Consider the following 17,612-nt stretch of genomic DNA (forward strand, 5'->3'; position numbering starts at 1 on the left):
GCGTCCTGACACTGAGGAGGCGGCCCGACACTGAGGTCCCGCGGCCTGACACTGAGGAGGAGGCGGCCCGACACTGAGGTCCCGCGGCCCGACACTGAGGTTCCGTGGCCTGACACTGAGGTCCCGCGTCCCGACACTGAGGTCCCGCGTCCTGACACTGAGGTCCCGCGGCCCGACAATGAGGTCCCGCGGCCCGACACTGAGGTCCCGCGGCCCGACACTGAGGTCCCGCGGCCCGACACTGAGGTCCTGCGTCCTGACACTGAGGAGGCGGCCTGACACTGAGGTCCCGAGGCCCGACAGTGAGGTCCCGCGGCCTGACACTGAGGTCCCGCGTCCCGACACTGAGGTCCCGCGGCCCGATACTGAGGTCCCGTGGCCCGACACTGAGGTCCCGCGGCCCGACACTGAGGTCCCGCGGCCTGACACTGAGGTCCCGCGGCCTGACACTGAGGAGGCGGCCCGACACTGAGGTCCCGCGGCCCGACACTGAGGTCCCGCAGCCTGACACTGAGGTCCCGCGGCCCGACACTGAGGTCCCGCGGCCTGACACTGAGGTCCCGCGGCCCGACACTGAGGTCCCGCGGCCCGACACTGAGGTCCCGCGGCCCGACACTGAGGTCCCGCGGCCTGACACTGAGGTCCCGCGGCCTGACACTGAGGTCCCGCGGCCTGACACTGAGGTCCCGCGGCCCGACACTGAGGTCCCGCGGCCCGACACTGAGGTCCCGCGGCCCGACACTGAGGTCCCGCGGCCCGACACTGAGGTCCCGCGTCCCGACACTGAGGTCCCGCGTCCCGACACTGAGGTCCCGCGGCCTGACACTGAGGTCCCGCGGCCCGACACTGAGGTCCCGCGGCCCGACACTGAGGTCCCGCGTCCCGACACTGAGGTCCCGCGTCCCGACACTGAGGTCCCGCGGCCCGACACTGAGGTCCCGCGGCCCGACACTGAGGTCCCGCGGCCTGACACTGAGGTCCCGCGGCCTGACACTGAGGTCCCGCGGCCCGACACTGAGGTCCCGCGGCCCGACACTGAGGTCCCGCGGCCTGACACTGAGGTCCCGCGGCCCGACACTGAGGTCCCGCGGCCCGACACTGAGGTCCCGCGGCCCGACACTGAGGTCCCGCGTCCTGACACTGAGGTCCCGCGTCCTGACACTGACACTGACACTGAGGTCCCGCGGCCTGACACTGAGGTCCCGCGGCCCGACACTGAGGTCCCGCGTCCTGACACTGAGGAGGCGGCCCGACACTGAGGTCCCGCGGCCCGACACTGAGGTTCCGTGGCCTGACACTGAGGTCCCGCGTCCCGACACTGAGGTCCCGCGTCCTGACACTGAGGTCCCGCGGCCCGACAATGAGGTCCCGCGGCCCGACACTGAGGTCCCGCGGCCCGACACTGAGGTCCCGCGGCCCGACACTGAGGTCCTGCGTCCTGACACTGAGGAGGCGGCCTGACACTGAGGTCCCGAGGCCCGACAGTGAGGTCCCGCGGCCTGACACTGAGGTCCCGCGTCCCGACACTGAGGTCCCGCGGCCCGATACTGAGGTCCCGTGGCCCGACACTGAGGTCCCGCGGCCCGACACTGAGGTCCCGCGGCCCGACACTGAGGTCCCGCGGCCCGACACTGAGGTCCCGCGGCTCGACACTGAGGTCCCGCGGCCTGACACTGAGGTCCCGCGGCCCGACACTGAGGTCCCGCGGCCCGACACTGAGGTCCCGCGGCCTGACACTGAGGTCCCGCGGCCCGACACTGAGGTCCCGCGGCCTGACACTGAGGTCCCGCGGCCCGACACTGAGGTCCCGCGTCCTGACACTGAGGTCCCGCGTCCTGACATTGAGGTCCCGCGGCCCGACACTGAGGTCCCGCGGCCCGACACTGAGGTCCCGCGGCCCGACACTGAGGTCCCGCGGCCCGACACTGAGGTCCCGCGGCCTGACACTGAGGTCCCGCGGCCTGACACTGAGGTCCCGTCTGGCAGTGTAAGGTACTATACTCAGTACTCACGTGGCGGGTCCTGTGTAATAGTGTAAGGTACTATACTCAGTACTCACGTGGCGGGTCCTGTGTAATAGTGTAAGGTACTATACTCAGTACTCACGTGGCGGGTCCTGTGTAATAGTGTAAGGTACTATACTCAGTACTCACGTGGCGGGTCCTGTGTAATAGTGTAAGGTACTATACTCAGTACTCACGTGGCGGGTCCTGTGTAATAGTGTAAGGTACTATACTCAGTACTCACGTGGCGGGTCCTGTGTAATAGTGTAAGGTACTATACTCAGTACTCACGTGGCGGGTCCTGTGTAATAGTGTAAGGTACTATACTCAGTACTCACGTGGCGGGTCCTGTGTAATAGTGTAAGGTACTATACTCAGTACTCACGTGGCGGGTTCCCGTCTGGCAGTGTCAGGTTCACTTGTTCTCTCTCTGGACTTGTCTCAAACAGCCACGACTTGAAGTAATTCTCAAGACTCAAGATGTCCCCAGAGGTGACACGGAAGTCTATGTGACACAAGGACGGATCTGGGGAACACAACACAACGTCACACACACACACACACACACACACACACACACACACACACACACACACACACACACACACGGTACACAGCACAGCGCATGTGTCACACACACACATAGAGGGAACACGGGGCGTCACGTGTCACACACACACACAGAGAAAACAGCACAGTGCGTGTCACACACACAAAGAGGACACGGCATTGACGTGCAGTGTGACGTGCAACGCGACGTACAATGTGACGTGCAGTGTGACGTGCAATGTGACGTGCAGTGTGACGTGCAGTGTGACGTGCAGTGTGACGTGCAGTGTGACGTGCAACGTGCCGTGCAATGTGACGTGCAGTGTGCCGTGCAGTGTGACATGCAGTGTGACGTGCAGTGTGACGTGCAGTGTGACGTGCAACGCGACGTGCAATGTGACGTGCAATGTGACGTGCAGTGTGACGTGCAGTGTGCCGTGCAGTGTGACATGCAGTGTGACGTGCAGTGTGACGTGCAATGTGACGTGCAATGTGACGTGCAATGTGACGTGCAATGTGACGTGCAATGTGACGTGCAGTGTTACGTGCAGTGTGCCGTGCAGTGTGACGTGCAGTGTGACGTGCAGTGTGACGTGCAACGCGACGTGCAGTGTGACGTGCAGTGTGACGTACAATGTGACGTGCAGTGTGACGTGCAGTGTGACGTGCAACGCGACGTGCAGTGTGACGTGCAACGCGACGTGCAGTGTGACGTGCAGTGTGACGTGCAACGCGACGTACAATGTGACGTGCAGTGTGACGTGCAACGCGATGTGCAGTGTGACGTGCAGTGTGACGTGCAACGCGACGTGCAGTGTGACGTGCAGTGTGACGTGCAACGCGACGTGCAGTGTGACGTGCAACGCGACGTGCAGTGTGACGTGCAGTGTGACGTGCAGTATGACGTGCAACGCGTCGTGCAGTGTGACGTGCAATGTGACGTGCAGTGTGACGTGCAACGCGACGTACAATGTGACGTGCAGTGTGACGTGCAACGTGACGTGCAGTGTGACGTGCAACGTGACGTGCAGTGTGACGTGCAACGTGCCGTGCAATGTGACGTGCAACGCGACGTGCAGTGTGACGTGCAGTGTGCCGTGCAGTGTGACGTGCAACGCGACGTGCAGTGTGACGTGCAACGTGCCGTGCAATGTGACGTGCAGTGTGACGTGCAGTGTGACGTGCAACGTGACGTGCAACGTGACGTGCAACGCGACGTACAATGTGACGTGCAGTGTGACGTGCAACGTGCCGTGCAATGTGACGTGCAACGCGACGTGCAGTGTGACGTGCAACGTGACGTGCAATGTGACGTGCAGTGTGACGTGCAGTGTGACGTGCAATGTGACGTGAAGTGTGACGTGCAGTGTGACGTGCAACGTGAGGTGCAATGTGACGTGCAGTGTGACGTGCAGTGTGACGTGCAATGTGACGTGCAGTGTGACGTGCAACGCGACGTGCAGTGTGACGTGCAACGTGACGTGCAATGTGACGTGCAGTGTGACGTGCAGTGTGACGTGCAATGTGACGTGAAGTGTGACGTGCAGTGTGACGTGCAACGCGACGTGCAGTGTGACGTGCAGTGTGACGTGCAACGCGACGTGCAGTGTGACGTGCAGTGTGACGTGCAACGCGACGTGCAGTGTGACGTGCAACGCGACGTTCAGTGTGACGTGCAGTGTGACGTGCAGTGTGACGTGCAGTGTGACGTGCAGTGTGACGTGCAATGTGACGTGCAGTGTGACGTGCAGTGTGACGTGCAACGTGACGTGCAATGTGACGTGCAGTGTGACGTGCAATGTGACGTGCAGTGTGACGTGCAACGCGACGTGCAGTGTGACGTGCAGTGTGACGTGCAACGCGACGTGCAGTGTGACGTGCAGTGTGACGTGCAGAATGACGTGCAACGCGACGTGCAGTGCGACGTGCAACGTGACGTGCAACGCGACGTGCAGTGTGACGTGCAGTGTGACGTGCAGAATGACGTGCAACGCGACGTGCAGTGTGACGTGCAGTGTGACGTGCAACGCGCCGTGCAATGTGACGTGCAACGCGACGTGCAGTGTGACGTGCAGTGTGACGTGCAATGTGACGTGCAACGCGACGTGCAGTGTGACGTGCAACGTGACGTGCAATGTGACGTGCAGTGTGACGTGCAGTGTGACGTGCAATGTGACGTGCAGTGTGACGTGCAACGCGACGTGCAGTGTGACGTGCAGTGTGACGTGCAATGTGACGTGCAGTGTGACGTGCAACGCGACGTGCAGTGTGACGTTCAGTGTGACGTGCAGTGTGACGTGCAGTGTGAAGTGCAGTGTGCCGTGCAGTGTGACGTGCAACGCGACGTGCAGTGTGACGTGCAACGCGACGTGCAGTGTGACGTGCAACGTGACGTGCAATGTGACGTGCAGTGTGACGTGCAGTGTGACGTGCAGTGTGACGTGCAGTGTGACGTGCAGTGTGACGTGCAGTGTGACGTGCAACGCGACGTGCAGTGTGACGTGCAACGCGACGTGCAGTGTGACGTGCAGTGTGACGTGCAATGTGACGTGCAGTGTGACGTGCAACGCGACGTGCAGTGTGACGTTCAGTGTGACGTACAATGTGACGTGCAGTGTGACGTGCAGTGTGACGTGCAACGCGCCGTGCAATGTGACGTGCAACGCGACGTGCAGTGTGACGTGCAGTGTGACGTGCAATGTGACGTGCAACGCGACGTGCAGTGTGAACGTGCAACGTGACGTGCAATGTGACGTGCAGTGTGACGTGCAGTGTGACGTGCAATGTGACGTGCAGTGTGACGTGCAACGCGACGTGCAGTGTGACGTGCAGTGTGACGTGCAATGTGACGTGCAGTGTGACGTGCAACGCGAACGTGCAGTGTGACGTTCAGTGTGACGTGCAGTGTGACGTGCAGTGTGAAGTGCAGTGTGCCGTGCAGTGTGACGTGCAACGCGACGTGCAGTGTGACGTGCAACGCGACGTGCAGTGTGACGTGCAACGTGACGTGCAATGTGACGTGCAGTGTGACGTGCAGTGTGACGTGCAGTGTGACGTGCAGTGTGACGTGCAGTGTGACGTGCAGTGTGACGTTGCAACGCGACGTGCAGTGTGACGTGCAACGCGACGTGCAGTGTGACGTGCAGTGTGACGTGCAATGTGACGTGCAGTGTGACGTGCAACGCGACGTGCAGTGTGACGTCAGTGTGACGTGCAGTGTGACGTGCAGTGTGACGTGCAGTGTGACGTGCAGTGTGACGTGCAACGTGACGTGCAGTGTGACGTGCAGTGTGCCGAGCAGTGTGACGTGCAACGTGACGTGCAGTGTGACGTGCAGTGTGACGTGCAACGCGACGTGCAGTGTGACGTGCAGTGTGACGTGCAGTGTGACGTGCAACGCGACGTGCAGTGTGACGTACAATGTGACGTGCAGTGTGACGTGCAGTGTGACGTGCAGTGTGACGTGCAACGTGACGTGCAGTGTGACGTGCACGTGACGTACAGAGTGAGGTGCAACGTGACGTGCAACATGACATACAATGTGACGGCAACACGACGTGCAATGTGACGTGCAATGTGACGTGCAGTGTGACGTGCAGTGTGACGTACAATGTGACGTACAGTGTGACGTGCAGTGTGACGTGCAGTGTGACGTGCAGTGTGACGTGCAGTGTGACGTGCAGTGTGACGTGCAGTGTGACGTGCACACGACGTGCAACGTGCCGTGCAGTGTGACGTGCAACGTGACGTGCAGTGTGACCGTGCAGTGTGACGTGCAGTGTGACGTGCAGTGTGACGTGCACTGTGTCGTGCAGTGTGACGTGCAATGTGACGTACAGTGTGACGTGCAGTGTGACGTGCAGTGTGACGTGCAGTGTGACGTGCAATGTGACGTACAATGTGACGTACAGTGTGACGTGCAGTGTGACGTGCAGTGTGACGTGCAACGTGACGTACAGTGTGACGGTTCAGTGTGACGTGCAGTGTGACGTGCAGTGTGACGTGCAGTGTGAAGTGCAGTGTGCCGTGCAGTGTGACGTGCAACGCGACGTCCAGTGTGACGTGCAGTGTGACGTGCAGTGTGACGTGCAGTGTGACGTGCAATGTGACGTACAATGTGACGTACAGTGTGACGTGCAGTGTGACGTGCAGTGTGACGTGCAACGCGACGTACAATGTGACGTACAGTGTGACGTGCAGTGTGACGTGCAACGCGACGTGCAGTGCGACGTGCAGTGTGACGTGCAGTGTGACGTGCAACGCGACGTGCAGTGTGACGTGCAGTGTGACGTGCAGTATGACGTGCAGTGTGACGTGCAATGTGACGTACAATGTGACGTACAGTGTGACGTGCAGTGTGACGTGCAACGCGACGTGCAGTGTGACGTGCAACGTGCCGTGCAGTGTGACGTGCAGTGTGACGTGCAATGTGACGTGCAGTGTGACGTGCAACGCGACGTGCAGTGTGATGTGCAACGCGACATACAGTATGACGTGCAGTGTGACGTGCAGTGTGACGTGCAGTGTGACGTGCAGTGTGACGTGCAGTGTGACGTGCAGTGTGACGTGCAGTGTGACGTGCAACGCGACGTACAATGTGACGTGCAGTGTGACGTGCAACGTGCCGTGCAATGTGACGTGCAACGCGACGTGCAGTGTGCCGTGCAGTGTGACGTGCAGTGTGACGTGCAACGCGACGTGCAGTGTGACTGCGTGTGACGTGCAGTGTGACGTGCAATGTGACGTGCAACGCGACGTGCAGTGTGACGTGCAGTGTGACGTGCAGTGTGACGTGCAATGTGACGTGCAACGCGACGTGCAGTGTGACGTGCAGTGTGACGTGCAGTGTGACGTGCAACATGACGTGCAACATGACGTGCAGTGTGACGTGCAACGCGACGTGCAGTGTGACGTGCAGTGTGAGGTGCAATTTAAGTGACACACACACACTGACCCTTCGCTGCCCCCTGTGTCTCCGGCGACGGGTCACTGCCCGGGGTCCATGCTCATTACTATGTGCGATGTGAAGGACGACCAGCCGGCCGAGAGTTCCCAGGTCAGCGTCCCTCAGACCAGTGTCCAGCTCAGAGACAAGGTCACGGCCCAACCGAGAGGACACCACCGTCACCTGGGGGACAAAGTGATAAGAGCATTAAGGGACGTCACAGAGTCTCATAGCTCCCTTCTGTGTCACTGTGTCACCCTGCGGGGGGAGGGACAGGCTCATAGCTCCCTTCTGTCTGTGTCACTGTGTCACCCTGCGGGGGGAGGGGGAGGCTCATAGCTCCCGTCTGTGTCACTGTGTCACCCTGCGCGGGGAGGGACAGACTCATAGCTCCCTTCTGTCTGTGTCACTGTGTCACCCTGCGGGGGGAGGGACAGACTCATAGCTCCCTTCTGTGTCACTGTGTCACCCTGCGGGGGGAGGGACAGGCTCATAGCTCCCTTCTGTCTGTGTCACTGTGTCACCCTGCGGGGGGAGGGACAGACTCATAGCTCCCTTCTGTCTGTGTCACTGTGTCACCCTGCGGGGGGAGGGGGAGGCTCATAGCTCCCGTCTGTGTCACTGTGTCACCCTGCGCGGGGAGGGACAGACTCATAGCTCCCTTCTGTCTGTGTCACTGTGTCACCCTGCGGGGGGAGGGACAGTCTCATAGCTCCCTTCTGTCTGTGTCACTGTGTCACCCTGCGGGGGGAGGGACAGGCTCATAGCTCCCTTCTGTCTGTGTCACTGTGTCACCCTGCGGGGGGAGGGACAGACTCATAGCTCCCTTCTGTCTGTGTCACCCTGCGGGGGGAGGGACAGTCTCATAGCTCCCTTCTGTCTGTGTCACTGTGTCACCCTGCGGGGGGAGGGACAGGCTCATAGCTCCCTTCTGTCTGTGTCACTGTGTCACCCTGCGGGGGGAGGGACAGGCTCATAGCTCCCTTCTGTCTGTGTCACTGTGTCACCCTGCGGGGGGAGGGACAGACTCATAGCTCCCTTCTGTCTGTGTCACTGTGTCACCCTGCGGGGGGGAGGGACAGGCTCATAGCTCCCTTCTGTCTGTGTCACTGTGTCACCCTGCGGGGGGAGGGACAGGCTCATAGCTCCCTTCTGTCTGTGTCACTGTGTCACCCTGCGGGGGGGAGGGACAGGCTCATAGCTCCCTTCTGTCTGTGTCACTGTGTCACCCTGCGGGGGAGGGACAGACTCATAGCTCCCTTCTGTCTGTGTCACTGTGTCACCCTGCGGGGGGAGGGACAGGCTCATAGCTCCCTTCTGTCTGTGTCACTGTGTCACCCTGCGGGGGAGGGACAGGCTCATAGCTCCCTTCTGTCTGTGTCACTGTGTCACCCTGCGGGGGGGAGGGACAGGCTCATAGCTCCCTTCTGTCTGTGTCACTGTGTCACCCTGCGGGGGAGGGACAGACTCATAGCTCCCTTCTGTCTGTGTCACTGTGTCACCCTGCGGGGGGAGGGACAGGCTCATAGCTCCCTTCTGTCTGTGTCACTGTGTCACCCTGCGGGGGAGGGACAGGCTCATAGCTCCCTTCTGTCTGTGTCACTGTGTCACCCTGCGGGGGGAGGGACAGGCTCATAGCTCCCTTCTGTCTGTCACTGTGTCACCCTGCGGGGGGAGGGACAGACTCATAGCTCCCTTCTGTCTGTGTCACTGTGTCACCCTGCGGGGGAGGGACAGACTCATAGCTCCCTTCTGTCTGTGTCACTGTGTCACCCTGCGGGGGGAGGGACAGTCTCATAGCTCCCTTCTGTCTGTATCACTGTGTCACCCTGCGGGGGAGGGACAGACTCATAGCTCCCTTCTGTCTGTGTCACTGTGTTACCCTGCGGGGGGAGGGACAGGCTCATAGCTCCCTTCTGTCTGTGTCACTGTGTCACCCTGCGGGGGGAGGGACAGGCTCATAGCTCCCTTCTGTCTGTGTCACTGTGTCACCCTGCGGGGGGAGGGACAGACTTATAGCTCCCTTCTGTCTGTGTCACTGTGTCACCCTGCGGGGGGAGGGACAGACTCATAGCTCCCTTCTGTCTGTGTCACTGTGTCACCCTGCGGGGGGAGGGACAGACTCATAGCTCCCTTCTGTCTGTGTCACTGTGTCACCCTGCGGGGGGAGGGGGAGGCTCATAGCTCCCGTCTGTGTCACTGTGTCACCCTGCGCGGGGAGGGACAGACTCATAGCTCCCTTCTGTCTGTGTCACTGTGTCACCCTGCGGGGGGAGGGACAGGCTCATAGCTCCCTTCTGTCTGTGTCACTGTGTCACCCTGCGGGGGGAGGGACAGACTCATAGCTCCCTTCTGTCTGTGTCACCCTGCGGGGGGAGGGACAGTCTCATAGCTCCCTTCTGTCTGTGTCACTGTGTCACCCTGCGGGGGGAGGGACAGGCTCATAGCTCCCTTCTGTCTGTGTCACTGTGTCACCCTGCGGGGGGAGGGACAGGCTCATAGCTCCCTTCTGTCTGTGTCACTGTGTCACCCTGCGGGGGAGGGACAGGCTCATAGCTCCCTTCTGTCTGTGTCACTGTGTCACCCTGCGGGGGGAGGGACAGACTCATAGCTCCCTTCTGTCTGTGTCACTGTGTCACCCTGCGGGGGAGGGACAGGCTCATAGCTCCCTTCTGTCTGTGTCACTGTGTCACCCTGCGGGGGGAGGGACAGACTCATAGCTCCCTTCTGTCTGTGTCACTGTGTCACCCTGCGGGGGGGAGGGACAGGCTCATAGCTCCCTTCTGTCTGTGTCACTGTGTCACCCTGCGGGGGGAGGGACAGGCTCATAGCTCCCTTCTGTCTGTGTCACTGTGTCACCCTGCGGGGGGGAGGGACAGGCTCATAGCTCCCTTCTGTCTGTGTCCCTGTGTCACCCTGCGGGGGAGGGACAGACTCATAGCTCCCTTCTGTCTGTGTCACTGTGTCACCCTGCGGGGGGAGGGACAGGCTCATAGCTCCCTTCTGTCTGTGTCACTGTGTCACCCTGCGGGGGAGGGACAGGCTCATAGCTCCCTTCTGTCTGTGTCACTGTGTCACCCTGCGGGGGGGAGGGACAGGCTCATAGCTCCCTTCTGTCTGTGTCACTGTGTCACCCTGCGGGGGAGGGACAGACTCATAGCTCCCTTCTGTCTGTGTCACTGTGTCACCCTGCGGGGGGAGGGACAGGCTCATAGCTCCCTTCTGTCTGTCACTGTGTCACCCTGCGGGGGGAGGGACAGACTCATAGCTCCCTTCTGTCTGTGTCACTGTGTCACCCTGCGGGGGAGGGACAGACTCATAGCTCCCTTCTGTCTGTGTCACTGTGTCACCCTGCGGGGGAGGGACAGACTCATAGCTCCCTTCTGTCTGTGTCACTGTGTCACCCTGCGGGGGGAGGGACAGTCTCATAGCTCCCTTCTGTCTGTGTCACTGTGTCACCCTGCGGGGGGAGGGACAGACTTATAGCTCCCTTCTGTCTGTGTCACTGTGTCACCCTGCGGGGGGAGGGACAGACTCATAGCTCCCTTCTGTCTGTGTCACTGTGTCACCCTGCGGGGGAGGGACAGACTCATAGCTCCCTTCTGTCTGTGTCACTGTGTCACCATGCGGGGGGAGGGAAAGACTCATAGCTCCCTTCTGTCTGTGTCACTGTGTCACCCTGCGGGGGGAGGGACAGACTCATAGCTCCCTTCTGTCTGTGTCACTGTGTCACCCTGCGGGGGAGGGACAGACTCATAGCTCCCTTCTGTCTGTGTCACTGTGTCACCCTGCGGGGGAGGGACAGGCTCATAGCTCCCTTCTGTCTGTGTCACTGTCACCCTGCGGGGGGAGAGGACAGACTCATAGCTCCCTTCTGTCTGTGTCACTGTGTCACCCTGCGGGGGAGGGACAGACTCATAGCTCCCTTCTGTCTGTGTCACTGTGTCACCCTGCGGGGGGAGGGACAGCCTCATAGCTCCCTTCTGTCTGTGTCACTGTGTCACCCTGCGGGGGGAGGGAAAGGCTCATAGCTCCCTTCTGTCTGTGTCACTGTGTCACCCTGCGGGGGGAGGGACAGGCTCATAGCTCCCTTCTGTCTGTGTCACCCTGCGGGGGGAGGGACAGACTCATAGCTCCCTTCTGTCTGTGTCACTGTGTCACCCTGCGGGGGGAGGGACAGACTCATAGCTCCCTTCTGTCTGTGTCACTGTGTCACCCTGCGGGGGGAGGGACAGACTCATAGCTCCCTTCTGTCTGTGTCACTGTGTCACCCTGCGGGGGGGAGGGACAGGCTCATAGCTCCCTTCTGTCTGTGTCACTGTGTCACCCTGCGGGGGGAGGGACAGGCTCATAGCTCCCGTCTGTGTCACTGTGTCACCCTGCGGGGGGAGGGACAGACTCATAGCTCCCTTCTGTCTGTGTCACTGTGTCACCCTGCGGGGGGAGGGAAAGGCTCATAGCTCCCTTCTGTCTGTGTCACTGTGTCACCCTGCGGGGGAGGGACAGGCTCATAGCTCCCTTCTGTCTGTGTCACTGTGTCACCCTGCGGGGGGAGGGACAGTCTCATAGCTCCCTTCTGTCTGTGTCACTGTGTCACCCTGCGGGGGGAGGGACAGTCTCATAGCTCCCTTCTGTCTGTGTCACTGTATCACCCTGCGGGGGGAGGGACAGTCTCATAGCTCCCTTCTGTCTGTGTCACTGTGTCACCCTGCGGGGGGAGGGACAGACACATAGCTCCCTTCTGTCTGTGTCACTGTGTCACCCTGCGGGGGGAGGGAAAGGCTCATAGCTCCCTTCTGTCTGTCACTGTGTCACCCTGCGGGGGAGGGACAGGCTCATAGCTCCCTTCTGTCTGTGTCACTGTGTCACCCTGCGGGGGAGGGACAGGCTCATAGCTCCCTTCTGTCTGTGTCACTGTGTCACCCTGCGGGGGGAGGGACAGACACATAGCTCCCTTCTGTCTGTGTCACTGTGTCACCCTGCGGGGGGAGGGACAGACTCATAGCTCCCTTCTGTCTGTGTCACTGTGTCACCCTGCGGGGGGAGGGACAGACTCATAGCTCCCTTCTGTCTGTGTCACTGTGTCACCCTGCGGGGGGAGGGACAGTCTCATAGCTCCCTTCTGTCTGTGTCACTGTGTCACCCTGCGGGGGGAGGGACAGTCTCATAGCTCCCTTCTGTCTGTGTCACTGTGTCACCCTGCGGGGGGAGGGACAGACTCATAGCTCCCTTCTGTCTGTGTCACTGTCACCCTGCGGGGGGAGGGACAGACTCATAGCTCCCTTCTGTCTGTGTCACTGTGTCACCCTGCGGGGGGAGGGACAGGCTCATAGCTCCCTTCTGTCTGTGTCACTGTGTCACCCTGCGGGGGGGAGGGACAGGCTCATAGCTCCCTTCTGTCTGTGTCACTGTGTCACCCTGCGGGGGGAGGGACAGGCTCATAGCTCCCGTCTGTGTCACTGTGTCACCCTGCGGGGGGAGGGACAGACTCATAGCTCCCTTCTGTCTGTGTCACTGTGTCACCCTGCGGGGGGAGGGACAGGCTCATAGCTCCCGTCTGTGTCACTGTGTCACCCTGCGGGGGGAGGGACAGACTCATAGCTCCCTTCTGTCTGTGTCACTGTGTCACCCTGCGGGGGAGGGACAGGCTCATAGCTCCCTTCTGTCTGTGTCTGTGTCACCCTGCGGGGGGAGGGACAGACTCATAGCTCCCTTCTGTCTGTGTCACTGTGTCACCCTGCGGGGGACAGTCTCATAGCTCCCTTCTGTCTGTGTCACTGTGTCACCCTGCGGGGGGAGGGACAGGCTCATAGCTCCCTTCTGTCTGTGTCACTGTGTCACCCTGCGGGGGGAGGAACAGGCTCATAGCTCCCTTCTGTCTGTGTCACTGTGTCACCCTGCGGGGGGAGGGACAGACTCATAGCTCCCTTCTGTCTGTGTCACTGTGTCACCCTGCGGGGGGAGGGACAGGCTCATAGCTCCCTTCTGTCTGTGTCACTGTATCACCCTGCGGGGGGAGGGACAGACTCATAGCTCCCTTCTGTCTGTGTCCCTGTGTCACCCTGCGGGGGGAGGAACAGACTCATAGCTCCCTTCTGTCTGTGTCACCCTGTGGGAGAGAGACAGACTCATAGCTCCCTTCTGTCTGTGTCACTGTGTCACCCTGCGGGGGAGGGACAGACTCATAGCCCCCTTCTGTCTGTGTCACTGTGTCACCCTGCGGGGGGAGGGACAGGCTCATAGCTCCCTTCTGTCTGTGTCACTGTATCACCCTGCGGGGGGAGGGACAGACTCATAGCTCCCTTCTGTCTGTGTCCCTGTGTCACCCTGCGGGGGGAGGAACAGACTCATAGCTCCCTTCTGTCTGTGTCACTGTGTCACCCTGCGGGGGGAGGAACAGGCTCATAGCTCCCTTCTGTCTGTGTCACTGTGTCACCCTGCGGGGGGAGGGACAGACTCATAGCTCCCTTCTGTCTGTGTCACCCTGTGGGAGAGAGACAGACTCATAGCTCCCTTCTGTCTGTGTCACTGTGTCACCCTGCGGGGGAGGGACAGACTCATAGCCCCCTTCTGTCTGTCACTGTGTCACCCTGCGGGGGGAGGGACAGACTCATAGCTCCCTTCTGTCTGTGTCACTGTGTCACCCTGCGGGGGGAGGGACAGACTCATAGCCCCCTTCTGTCTGTGTCACTGTGTCACCCTGCGGGGGGAGGGACAGACTCATAGCTCCCTTCTGTCTGTGTCTGTGTCACCCTGCGGGGGGAGGGACAGACTCATAGCTCCCTTCTGTCTGTGTCACTGTGTCACCCTGCGGGGGGAGGGACAGGCTCATAGCTCCCTTCTGTCTGTGTCACTGTGTCACCGTGCAGGGGGAGGGACAGACTCATAGCTCCCTTCTGTCTGTGTCACTGTGTCACCCTGCGGGGGACAGTCTCATAGCTCCCTTCTGTCTGTGTCACTGTGTCACCCTGCGGGGGGAGGGACAGGCTGATAGCTCCTTTCTGTCTGTGTCACTGTGTCACCCTGCGGGGGACAGACTCATAGCTCCCTTCTGTCTGTGTCACTGTGTCACCCTGCGGGGGGAGGGACAGGCTCATAGCTCCCTTCTGTCTGTGTCACCCTGCGGGGGGAGGGACAGACTCATAGCTCCCTTCTGTCAATGTCACTGTGTCACCCTGCGGGGGGAGGGACAGACTCATAGCTCCCTTCTGTCTGTGTCACTGTGTCACCCTGCGGGGGGAGGGACAGACTCATAGCTCCCTTCTGTCTGTGTCACTGTCACCCTGCGGGGGGAGGGACAGACTCATAGCTCCCTTCTGTCTGTGTCACTGTGTCACCCTGCGGGGGGAGGGACAGGCTCATAGCTCCCTTCTGTCTGTGTCACCCTGCGGGGGAGGGACAGACTCATAGCTCCCTTCTGTCTGTGTCACTGTATCACCCTGCGGGGGGAGGGACAGGCTCATAGCTCCCTTCTGTCTGTGTCACTCTGTCACCCTGCGGGGTGAGGGACAGACTCATAGCTCCCTTCTGTCTGTGTCACTGTGTCACCCTGCGGGGGAGGGACAGACTCATAGCTCCCTTCTGTCTGTGTCACTGTGTCACCCTGCGGGGGGAGGGACAGGCACATAGCTCCCTTCTGTCTGTGTCACTGTGTCACCCTGCGGGGGGAGGGACAGGCTCATAGCTCCCTTCTGTCTGTGTCACTGTGTCACCCTGCGGGGGAGGACAGGCTCATAGCTCCCTTCTGTCTGTGTCACTGTGTCACCCTGCGGGGGGAGGGACAGGCACATAGCTCCCTTCTGTCTGTGTCACTGTGTCACCCTGCGGGGGGAGGGACAGGCTCATAGCTCCCTTCTGTCTGTGTCACTGTGTCACCCTGCGGGGGAGGGACAGACTCATAGCTCCCTTCTGTCTGTGTCACTGTGTCACTGTGTCACTATGACACCCTGCGGGGGGAGGGACAGTCTCATAGCTCCCGTCTGTGTCACTGTGTCACCCTGCGGGGGGAGGGAAAGGCTCATAGCTCCCTTCTGTCTGTGTCACTGTGTCACCCTGCGGGGGGAGGGACAGGCTCATAGCTCCCGTCTGTGTCACTGTGTCACCCTGCGGGGGGAGGGACAGACTCATAGCTCCCTTCTGTCTGTGTCACTGTGTCACCCTGCGGGGGGGAGGGACAGGCTCATAGCTCCCTTCTGTCTGTGTCACCGTGTCACCCTGCGGGGGGAGGGACAGGCTCATAGCTCCCGTCTGTGTCACTGTGTCACCCTGCGGGGGGAGGGACAGACTCATAGCTCCCGTCTGTGTCACTGTGTCACCCTGCGGGGGAGGGACAGGCTCATAGCTCCCTTCTGTCTGTGTCTGTGTCACCCTGCGGGGGGAGGGACAGACTCATAGCTCCCTTCTGTCTCTGTCACTGTGTCACCCTGCGGGGGACAGTCTCATAGCTCCCTTCTGTCTGTGTCACTGTGTCACCCTGCGGGGGGAGGGACAGGCTCATAGCTCCCTTCTGTCTGTGTCACTGTGTCACCCTGCGGGGGACAGACTCATAGCTCCCTTCTGTCTGTGTCACTGTGTCACCCTGCGGGGGGAGGGACAGGCTCATAGCTCCCTTCTGTCTGTGTCACTGTGTCACCCTGCGGGGGGAGGGACAGGCTCATAGCTCCCTTCTGTCTGTGTCACCCTGTGGGAGAGAGACAGACTCATAGCTCCCTTCTGTCTGTGTCACTGTGTCACCCTGCGGGGGGAGGGACAGGCTCATAGCTCCCTTCTGTCTGTGTCACTGTGTCACCCTGCGGGGGAGGGACAGGCTCATAGCTCCCTTCTGTCTGTGTCACTGTGTCACCCTGCGGAGGGAGGGACAGACTCATAGCTCCCTTCTGTCTGAGTCACTGTGTCACCCTGCGGGGGAGGGAAAGACTCATAGCTCCCTTCTGTCTGTGTCACTGTGTCACCCTGCGGGGGGAGGGATAGGCTCATAGCTCCCTTCTGTCTGTGTCACTGTGTCACCCTGCGGGGGAGGGACAGACTCATAGCCCCCTTCTGTCTGTCACTGTGTCACCCTGCGGGGGGAGGGACAGACTCATAGCTCCCTTCTGTCTGTGTCACTGTGTCACCCTGCTGGGGGAGGGACAGGCACATAGCTCCCTTCTGTCTGTGTCTGTGTCACCCTGCGGGGGGAGGGACAGACGCATAGCTCCCTTCTGTCTGTGTCTGTGTCACCCTGCGGGGGGAGGGACTGACTCATAGCTCCCTTCTGTCTGTGTCTGTGTCACCCTGCGGGGGGAGGGACAGACTCATAGCTCCCTTCTGTCTGTGTCACTGTATCACCATGCGGGGGGAGGGACAGACTCATAGCTCCCTTCTGTCTGTGTCTGTGTCACCCTGCGGGGGGAGGGACAGACGCATAGCTCCCTTCTGTCTGTGTCACTGTGTCACCCTGCGGGGGGAGGGACAGACTCATAGCTCCCTTCTGTCTGTGTCACTGTGTCACCCTGCAGGGGGAGGGACAGACTCATAGCTCCCTTCTGTCTGTGTCACTGTGTCACCCTGCGGGGGACAGTCTCATAGCTCCCTTCTGTCTGTGTCACTGTGTCACCCTGCGGGGGGAGGGACAGGCTCATAGCTCCTTTCTGTCTGTGTCACTGTGTCACCCTGCGGGGGACAGACTCATAGCTCCCTTCTGTCTGTGTCACTGTGTCACCCTGCGGGGGAGGGACAGGCTCATAGCTCCCTTCTGTCTGTGTCACTGTGTCACCCTGCGGGGGGAGGGACAGGCTCATAGCTCCCTTCTGTCTGTGTCACCCTGCGGGGGGAGGGACAGACTCATAGCTCCCTTCTGTCAATGTCACTGTGTCACCCTGCGGGGGGAGGGACAGACTCATAGCTCCCTTCTGTCTGTGTCACTGTGTCACCCTGCGGGGGGAGGGACAGACTCATAGCTCCCTTCTGTCTGTGTCACTGTGTCACCCTGCGGGGGAGGGACAGACTCATAGCTCCCTTCTGTCTGTGTCACTGTATCACCCTGCGGGGGGAGGGACAGGCTCATAGCTCCCTTCTGTCTGTGTCACTCTGTCACCCTGCGGGGTGAGGGACAGACTCATAGCTCCCTTCTGTCT

At 60.6% G+C, this 17,612-nt stretch overlaps 1 long non-coding RNA gene across 1 annotated transcript in view; it reads right to left on the reverse strand.

Moving 5' to 3' along the window:
- Positions 1 to 2,394: 2,394 nt before the first annotated feature.
- Positions 2,395 to 17,612, reverse strand: part of LOC142486005 (uncharacterized) — a 180,217-nt gene continuing 164,999 nt past the window's right edge. Inside the window, exons 3-4 of the long non-coding RNA XR_012798757.1 lie at positions 7,507 to 7,680; positions 2,395 to 2,529 (exon numbers count right to left, since the gene is read on the reverse strand). This is a non-coding gene — a long non-coding RNA (uncharacterized LOC142486005). The remainder of the gene's footprint in view (positions 2,530 to 7,506; positions 7,681 to 17,612) is intronic.

Source organism: Ascaphus truei, unplaced genomic scaffold (assembly GCF_040206685.1).
Source record: "Ascaphus truei isolate aAscTru1 unplaced genomic scaffold, aAscTru1.hap1 HAP1_SCAFFOLD_703, whole genome shotgun sequence".
NCBI lineage: Eukaryota > Metazoa > Chordata > Amphibia > Anura > Ascaphidae > Ascaphus > Ascaphus truei.